Source organism: Suricata suricatta, chromosome 12 (assembly GCF_006229205.1).
Source record: "Suricata suricatta isolate VVHF042 chromosome 12, meerkat_22Aug2017_6uvM2_HiC, whole genome shotgun sequence".
Taxonomy (NCBI): Eukaryota; Metazoa; Chordata; class Mammalia; order Carnivora; family Herpestidae; genus Suricata; species Suricata suricatta.
In genome coordinates this window covers 16,356,871-16,363,124 of record NC_043711.1, presented here as the reverse complement: position 1 = coordinate 16,363,124, position 6,254 = coordinate 16,356,871, and the positions used below count along the sequence as shown (strand labels likewise).

The following is a 6,254-nucleotide window of genomic DNA, read 5'->3' as shown; positions in this document are numbered from 1 at the left end:
GGCTCGGCGGTCTCCTCCGGCTCCCTGAGAACCCCTCAGGCCGCGCTGCAGGCGCAGGGGCCGAGGCGGAGGAGCTGCCGGTGTCGGAGTCAGCGAAAGGGCACCGGCGAGGGTAGGCCGCGAATCCCCGGGCTCGGGTGGAAGCCCGGCCCGTCGCCCGGCCTGTCGCCCGGCCTCCCGGCGACGGCGGCTGGGACCGGAAGGGCCTAGCGTGCGTCGCTCGGCCGGGGGCCGCGGAGGGTCCGCGCTGCACTCTTGGGTTTGATTTTTTTTTTTTTTTCTTTCTCCTGGAACTCGATCCCGGCCCCGCAGTGCTTCCGGCTTCGGCTTCTGCACCTTTGGCACTTGGGTTTTGTAATGGTGGCGAGGTTTGTGCGGCCCCGGTGTTGAGGTGACACCGGGTTTGTTTTTCCGCCTGAAAACGAAAGCCTTCGGAGGGGCATACGTTCTCTTCCAGATTGTGGGATTTGCACACTTTCGGACACTACTTCCTTGGTAACGGGCACCTTTTACCCTAAATGGATGACTTTCTACTTCTCATAAAGACTTACTTAAAAACCGAGGATCGTTTGAGGATTCTCTAAAGAGACAGCGTTCTAGAAAACTGAAATACAGTTTTGCCCGGTAGTATTTTTTTCCAGCCTTGGACTTTGTTTGCTTGTTTGTTTTTACATTTCTGTGGAGGACTATGTCTGCTGCTACTGTATCCAATACTTCCGAGAGCTTCCACGCCAGAGCCTAGATTCACTTTTTTTCCTCCGCCCTCACAAGACTATTGTTTTAAAAAGCTGTTCTTAAACTCCATTTGCTGGTGCTGGTTGAAGTCTACCTAGACCTATGACTGTAGGGCTCTTTGCAAACTTACCGGTTCATAGGGGTTTTGATTGAAACTGTCACTTTCAGGAGCAGAATGATTCCAAGAGATTTGGTCTTTTGACACATTCTACCTTAGTTCTGCCATGGGGTTTTTTTTTTTTTTTTTCTTCTTTCTTTTCCCAACTCTTTGCCTGAAGCTTTGGAACCTGGTCCAGTAATGTCCGGATCTTACTTGATAGTTTTTAGATAGTTTTTGCAACACTGGAGGATTCTTTTGGGGGTGTTGATGGTTTCTGCACCAAAAGGGAAATACTTAATTCTTCCATTCTAAACAAACCCAATTCTTATTTCAACAGTAAGTTTTCGCCACATGGCTTTATCCTTTCATGGGTTCTTTGCTTTTAGGTTAACATTACCTTGATCAGATTTGTTTTGATTTACTGCACAGTCATCATTGACAAAGCTCATGTCATATAGGCTTTTGGTGTGAGACTTGGAAAACCTCAAACAATTCTCCAATAAACACTTATTGAACAGTTGTTTGATACAAAATAACATGCTAGCCCTTGATCCGACTAAATGCCTGCTTACAGTTCTTTTTACCCGGTTGTGTGGTGAAGTTCAGAGGCTTTGAGGATCACATACTTTTTGGGGAAAACATAATTTTTCATATTGTGGCAAAATGGACTCAAATGCATCTTTGATGGGCCTAAGTGGGGAAGAATCAAGAATGTTTATTGTTTTACACAAGGTCTTGAGAGTTTTTTCACTGCTTTCTGTCACTAGTGCTTTGGATTTCTAAGTGACTAAGTTCCAAAATGTGTGTGTGTGTGAACCTGTATGGAATATATAAAGAATTACAAAGTGTTTTCTGTTATAATACTGTAAGAACTAGAGAGTATCTTAGAAGGCATCCTGAACAATATCACTTGTTTTTCAGATGCAGAAACTGAAGCCTAGAGAAGTGAAGTGACAGGAAACCCTGTTGAGGTAGTATGTATAAGGTACCAGCCAGTCATTATACCCCTGGAGAGAGAAGAGCAATACAGTGTAGGGGTAAAGAACTCGGATTTCAGAATCCGACCTATCTGGGTTTGTACACTAGTTGAACCTTGAACAAGCGACTCCGTTTCTCTAAGCTTGGATTTTCCCATCTCTGAAATCAGGATCGTGATGGTAGCAGCCTCATAGGGCTTTTGGGAGGATTGTATGAGAATTATGTATGAAAAGCACTTGGCACAGAGCGAGGCATCTGTACATGCTCCTGGCTGGGGTTATCAGGGAAAACTTAAAAGAGGATTGTAAGTCAAGTTTGAAAAGATTAGGTGGACTTGAGGGGGTGACGTGACCAAGTGTCCCGTTTAGACTTTAGGTAATTTGTAATGGTTCTTAGACATGTGAAGAAATTGAGGCACAAAATGTAAATTCAGTTTGACTGAAGAAACAGTTGGAACCTGATGTTCTGTGTATATCTTATACTCTCTCTTTAATCAGGCACAGCTGTGAGATCTGGCTTTATTTTCCTGTGGCATATAGGATTGTATTTCAGGTGAAAATGGCTGTAATCAGCTGAGTATCTGTGCATTAGGTGTCTGCTATTGGGGTCAGGTGTTGAAGACACTGCAAATTAGATCCAGTTCAAGTGTTTAAGGAACTCCTCTAATGAGAGAGACAGGGAAGTACTTAACAATGATAGAAGTGCTGTTCTTTGAACATATGCATGTCTATTTCGTGCCAGACATAGGCACCCTAGGGGTGGCTGGTGTATAAAACATGCAAAATTTTGGCTTTATGGGCACTCCTCCTAGTAAGAGGTGGTAATGAATAAATGAATGTTCAAAGGTAAGTGCTTTGAAAAATGGAGCAGGGTTATGGGGGATCCAGAATTTCTGGGGAAGATATTATAGTTTAAAATGTGGTAGACTGGGTAACCCTTCTTGAGAATGATATTTAGGCAAAGATTTAAAGTGGCAGGGGTTAGCTGTGTTAATATCTGGGGTGAAAGCATTTCAAGCAGAGGGAATAGTTAGTTCCAGGGTGCTGAGGTAGACCTAGTGAGTTCTGCCTGGTGTGGCTAGAATGGGATGAACAAAAAGTGATAGTAACTTGGGTCACGGTGGATTGCAGATCTCACAGTGCTGTGTATAGCCGTTATAAGGACTTTGGCCAGAGTTTTCAACAAAGGAGTGACATGGTCTGTTTTCAGCTTCAGGCAGGGAAGAGCAACAGCAAAGCAAGGAGACTTGAAGCTAGCGATCTGGGAGAGAGATGCTGCTGACTTACAAAGTGGTTAACAGGGCGTGGTAAGAAATGATTGGATTCTGGTTATATTTGAAGGTCAAACCAATATGATTTGTTGGTGGATCAGATGTGGTATGTGAGAGAGGAGCCAAGGATGATTCCCAGGTTTTGGTCTGAGAGTTAGATGGAGTTACGATCAACCACGGTAGGTATGACTTTGTGACAAGAGCAAGTTAGGGAAATTAGGAATTCAGTTTTAGACATGGTAACTTTGGAATGCCTGTTAGACATTTGGATTGAGTTGTTGCCCAGTTCAAACCCCTGGAGTTTAGGGGAATTGTCTGGATTAGAGATGTATTTTGTGGTATTAACTTAGTAGTAACCACAACAGTGGAAGAGATCACCAAGGGGGCCAGTGTAGAAGGAGACAAGAACCTGGGAGTGATCGCTTTAAATTGCAGTATTAAGAAGTTTTATTATAGGGTGCAGTGTAGGGGTCTTAACATGGATGGCATCCATAAACTTAGGGAAATTACCTCTTTACTACCTCTAACTAGCAGTTAGCATTTCTTTTAATTACCTGTGTAAACAGCAAACTATAGTACTCTGAGCAGTACTTATGATTTTACTACTAGACGAGTCACAGATATTTTTATAATATGCTGTAGTTACTGTAGACCTTTCAAAATATTATGTTTATTATTACATCCAAGTTATAGTAGAGAAGAGATCTACCACTGCATTAAGAAGCATGTATGTTACTGTATCACACATTTGGGGTTTTTGTCCTCCATGCAATTTGCTTAATTTATAATAGGTATTTTATTTTATGCATTTAAAAATATTAAGCCGAGAAGAAATCTACCAGCTTCATCAGACTACTAAGATGGTCCAAAGCACAAAAAAGTTAAACTTTGGGCTCTTGAGCCAATGGTTGCTGGTTTTAGAATTTAACCTCTTAATAGATTTATGAACCTGAGCAAGTTTCATAATTACTCTCTGCTTTGGTGTTGCTATTTATAAAGTGGAGATCATAGTATTTTTTGTGAAGGGTTTTTGTGAGGATTTAAGGATAAGGACAGTGTTAGGTCTTGTATGATTAGTATTGGATGCAGCTAGAAAGAAGAGTACTTTACAAGGCACCATGATAGGAAAAGCATGGTGAATTTAGCCAAAGTTTATTAACTGGGAAAAAAATATTTCTATGTGTTATAAGAAGATATAAAGCAGTGAGATTAGTCAAATGCTCATAAAAATCTTTGTAATTCATCTTAGAGTGGAAATAGAGATACCCCAGGAAGCTAACTAAGAGAAATATTGCTAAGAAGGTTTCCTGATGAGAAAGCCTGATATCTTAGTACTTAGGACAGAGTATACCTCTTCAGTATTCACGTTCCTCTTTGCTCTTTTCTAGATTTCAGGCCGACCATTCTTCTGACACATTATGTCTTTAGAAAGGTATCAAGCAACTGTAGATACAGTTGTGTTTTACTAAGAAATGTTCAAACTATAAGACCTGGATACTACCAGTCATACTTTCGCAGTTTCCTCACTGGTAGTTTGATATACCCAAGTCCTTTCTGCCCTTTCTGTTGTCCTAATTGATTCCCTTTTAAGAACTGAAATTATCATAATTTACTCTTTAACAGATATTTATATTTTTTCTGTGAGTCTTGTCAGTTTTTGTAGAGAAGCTAGAATAGTCATATGCTGATGACAAAGGATGACTGTCCTGAGTTACAGAATGAAAAGTTGACCTTCATTTCTGTTAATTCTTCCAGAGCACTGTAGAGTACCTTATTTTGTAATAAACTGAAAGCTATTATTGTAAGGCCCTGAGAGACCATTCATATTAGAAACTGAACCATTATTATCTGGAGGCACCAAACATCACGTTTAGAATCCTTCCTTTCTCTTTGAGAGAGATCTGGGGCAGGGAGGCATTTTATTTTGAAAAAATTTCAAACTTTCAGAGAAGTTGCAAGAATAGTATAATGAATTTCCGTATGATGTTCATCCACATTAACCAGTAAATGAATTTTGTAACATTTGGTGTATCTTTCTATATAAAAAATAAATATACATGTTTTTATTTTTGTCTGAATCAAGTTGGAAACATCATGACTTTTCACCTCTAAATATCTTTATTACCTAAGAAGAAGCATTCCCTTGGATAACCAATGTACAGTAATCAAATTCAGGCAATTTAATATTTGTAACTATACTGTTAACTGATATACCGTTCATATTTAAATTTTGCCAGTTGTCTCAATAGTGTCCTCTCTTTTCAGTGTAGATTACAAATTTCATTTAATTGTGATGTCATTCTCTGCATATTTGCATTTACAGATAAGATATACATATCTTTTTAAGCAGGTGATATTGAGTTGCTTTATTTTCTTAAGGTGTCTGGTTGTCATGTTAAGCAGTTTAGAGAGGCCTTGGGACAAGTTGTGCTGTGTGGAAGGGGTTTCCTTGCAAATATGTTTCCCCACAGGGGTGAGTATATCTGGTAATTTATGATAGCATTTTCATTTTCACAATTTTGTTTAGACTTTGACTCCTATACTTTGTTTCTTTTAAAAAAATAAATTGTATATACTTATTTCTATTGTCCTGTCTGGTGCTGATGGATTAAGTAGTTTTTATTCCTGCCCTACTTTGATGAGTTGATTGGTTATTTTAAAAAGAAAACTCAAGACATTTAAGTACAGTTTTTTGAAAATGGTTGGTTTGAAGCTGACCAACTGAAAATTTAATAGGTTTATTGTTTTTCATAATGGGATTTGTATTTAGAAGTCTACTTTCATGGATTCAAATGAGAGGCAGTTTGCCTTGCATAATTTTTGGTTATTGTATGCTAGTAAGATGTACTTGAATTCCTTAGGTTTGGAATTCAACATGTAATGTATTTTAATTTGGCAGTCTTTTTTTTCTTTTTTTGTTTTTTAAATCAAGCTAGTGGTTATTTCAGTGTCTTTTCAAGCTAAGCAAACACATTGGTCATTTAGATGGACATTTATAGTTGGTCTAAATTCTTAAAAATGCTTTTTATCTTAGAGTGCTTTTTCTTTCAGATGCTAACATCTCACAAGTGAAAATTATCCTTAGGCTGGTGTGGGTGTTAATAGGAGTGTGAGCATGTTGGGAGGTCTGCTTTTTGGGAGCATTGCTTGTGGGCTTGCAAGAACCTGGAG

The 6,254-nt window shown here is 39.3% G+C and overlaps 1 long non-coding RNA gene across 1 annotated transcript; it reads left to right on the top strand.

Annotated features, from left to right (window-relative positions):
* Positions 1-42: 42 nt before the first annotated feature.
* Positions 43-5,493, top strand: LOC115275176. The gene is made up of 4 exons (XR_003901417.1): positions 43-112; positions 1,757-1,806; positions 3,023-3,119; positions 5,463-5,493. It is a non-coding gene; the product is annotated as an uncharacterized LOC115275176 (long non-coding RNA).
* The last annotated feature ends 761 nt before the right edge of the window (positions 5,494-6,254 follow it).